The sequence below is a fragment of the Elephantulus edwardii genome, unplaced genomic scaffold, assembly GCF_000299155.1.
Source record: "Elephantulus edwardii isolate Elephantulus edwardi_28Jun2011 unplaced genomic scaffold, EleEdw1.0 scaffold00298, whole genome shotgun sequence".
Taxonomy (NCBI): Eukaryota; Metazoa; Chordata; class Mammalia; order Macroscelidea; family Macroscelididae; genus Elephantulus; species Elephantulus edwardii.
In genome coordinates this window covers 520,195-523,433 of record NW_006400048.1, presented here as the reverse complement: position 1 = coordinate 523,433, position 3,239 = coordinate 520,195, and the positions used below count along the sequence as shown (strand labels likewise).

The window sequence follows — 3,239 nt, the reverse complement described above, 5'->3', positions numbered from 1 at the left end:
CTACCCCTGGGCCACATGGCAACCTCTGCCCCTCCCTGGACCCCCGGGCCTTTGGCATAATGCTGATTGGGGTGGGGTGGGGGCTGCAGACAGTGAAGCCCCTTGACTCAAAGCAGACTTGGATTAGTGCTGTGGGGGAGGGAGGGTACAGGAGGAGGGAGCGAGGCTGAGGTGTCTCCCACTCCTCCAACCAACCCACGGCTGGAGAGCAGCAAAATGGAGAAGCCAGGAACTGGGGAGAGAGTATCTATTGATGTTTTCTGAAAAAGGGAGTGCAGGGGCCTGCTCAGGCGGGCAGTAGTGGGGGCAGGTCACATGCTATTGTCCTTCTCATCTTCTGGCTTGGTGATGGCTTCCAGCAGGGGTCTCTGGGCCCTGCTTCTTCCTTTTCCTTGGACTTGGAGTTAGGGACCCAGAGGCCAGAGTCCATGCAGCGCTGCATGTGGTACTTCGCATCGGTGGGGTCCATCTTGCCGATAGCGTCCTGCAACATCTCACATCTTTTATGTCAAAACATTTCTGGAGCTCCTCAGGGAGGGACTCCTAGACCTCCACCGGGTCCAGGCCACCGGGGCCAAGACTCTTCTTGCGCTCCTCCTCTTCATACTCCTTCACGGCCTTCTTGATGCACAGCTTGGCGCGGTCATGCACACACTCCTTGAAGGCCTCCAGCTCGTCGTTGAAGCCCTCCATATACTGGTGGTCATCTGCCTTAATCTTTGTGAAGAACTGCTGAAAGCAGGCACGGGGACACCTTGAGGCTCTTGGCCAGCTCCAAGATGAACTGCATGACGATGGTCTGATGGGCCCCCTTCTCCATGAGGGCACATTTCTCCTCCACCTCCAGGTCAATGCACCAGATGACCAGGTAGTTGGCCATCTCCTCGCAGACCAGGTGGACGTTGTCCAACAGGTATTTCTGACTGTCATCCCAGTGGTGGAGTATCCCAAAGTGCTTGATCTGCTTCTCATACTTCTCCATGAAGGTTTTGTTTTTCTGCTCCCTCACCTCCTCCGAGTCCTCCTCTGCCTGCTCTGGCTTGGTGTTGACAGCTTGGAAGCTGTCCTTGCTGAGTGTGTCCACGTTCCAGGGCATGCACTTCCCCTTCTTGCGCATCTCCTCCAGCTTCTGCTCCCAGCTCCTCCCCTCCTTGCTCAGCTGCTGCGCCTCGGCCTGCAGCCTCTCCAGCTCTGCCTGACTGCTGGCACCCTCGGCCACCTCCAGCTCCTTCAGCGTAAGACAGTGCAATTGGCACAGGACAGAGCAGAGTTTAGGGCTGTTGTACATAGGTCGCTATGAGTTGCAAGCGACTCGATGGCACATAACAACAACAACAATAGCCCGGATTAGGCGCACCTTAGTCTCCAGACTGATGTCGTTGCATCTCAGTACTCTTGAGAAGTCCCTCACAGCTGACTTTGCCACTGCAATTTGTCTTGATTTCCTGGCTGCTGTTACCAAGAGTGTTGACTGTGGAGCCAAGTAAACTAAAACTGTTAACTATCTCAATCTCTTTACCATCCACACTGATGCTGCCAATTGGCCCACTGGTAAGAATCTTTGTTTTCTTGATGTTGAGCTTCAATCCATATAGGAGACTGCTGTCCTTGACATTCAGCAGCAAGCACTTCAGGTCCTCCTCAGTTTCAGTGAGCAGGGTTGTGTCATCTGTGACTCTTCCACCAATCCTGATGTCACATTCCCCCTCGTACAGCTCAGCGTCTCAGATGATCTGTTCTGCATACAGATTGAAAAGGTATGGAGACAGAATACATCCCTGACAGACCCCCCTTCTTGATTCTGAACCATGTAGTGTCTCCTTGCTTTGTTCTGACCACTGCCTCTTGGTCCAAGTATAAGTTTCACATTAGCACAATCAAATGTTCTGGGATTCCCATTCTTCTCAGAGTAGGCCATAGCTTATTGTGATCCACAGTCAAACGCCTTTGCATAGTTAATGAAGCACAGATATAAATTCTTCTGGTGTTCTCTGCATTCTGCTAAGATTCATCTAACATTAGCTATAATATCCCTAGTAACACAACCTCTTCTAAATCCAGTCTTCACATCTGGCAGTTCTCTGTTGACATTGTTTCTTGAAACAAATGACAATGAAAACAACATTTACCAAAACCTCTGGGAAACAGCCAAAGCAGTAATCAGAGGTCAATTTATAGCAATAAACAAACATATCAAAAAGCAGGAAAATGTGACCATTGACTCTCTAATACAATATCTCCAGCAAATTGAAAAAGAACAGCAAGAAAACCTGACACCCTCTGAAAAACTGAAATGATAAAAATTAGAGCAGAAAAAAATGAAATGGAAACAGAAAAACAATTGAAACTATCAACAAAACTAGGAATTGCTTCTTTGAAAAAGTCAATAAAATCAACAAGTCACTAGTAAAAGTAACAAAGGAAAAGACGCAAATAATCCAAATAAAAAATGAAACAGGCAACATCACAACAAAACCAACACAAATAAAAAGGCTAACAATGGAATATTATGAAAAACGATACTCACACAGAAAAACCGGCGGGAAGAGGTGTTGGGGACAGGGAGAACATGCTCCTGGGCTGAAGGGAACTCTGGAAGCTGTGCACCGGGGGAAGTCACCTCAGATAATAGTGAAGAGGCATCTTTCAGGTAACACAGAAAAACTGGCGGAAAGAGGTGCTGGGGACAGGGAGAACGTACTCCTGGGCGGAAGGGAAGCCTGGAAGCTGCGCACTGGGGGAAGTCACCTCAGATAATAGCGAAGAGGCATCTTTCAGGTACACAGTAAAACTGGTGGGAAGAGGTGCTGGGGACAGGGAGAACGTGCTCCTGGGTGGAAGGGAAGCCCGCGGGCCAGAAAGGAAAACATAATCTACAAAGGAGTTCTACAGGACACGTCCCTTCCCTTGGAGACAGTACAACTAAACTTAAGAGACACTGGTCAAAAAAAAAAAAATGTCAGCAGTTGACGTGTTTGGAATCACAGAAGCCCAGAAAGCTTAAGATACAAGCTGCAGATCATGGGTTGGACAATGGAAGATATTTTCTGAAGGGACTTGGCAGATGTGAAGGGTTATCCAGGTGGAGGGTGGAGCTGGGAAGTAAGTGGGTCAAGGCACTGGGTTAAGGGTGGGGTCAACACTGTAACTAGTGCTTAACTCCACAATAAGGGATTTATCTTTCACTGCTCCACAAATTACTGTCTGTCAGATACTCCTCTAAATCTGAACATTCAGAT

At 48.5% G+C, this 3,239-nt stretch overlaps 1 pseudogene; it reads right to left on the bottom strand.

Annotated features, from left to right (window-relative positions):
• Positions 1 to 311: 311 nt before the first annotated feature.
• The window catches only part of LOC102859948, a 25,266-nt pseudogene continuing 22,338 nt past the window's right edge, over positions 312 to 3,239 (bottom strand).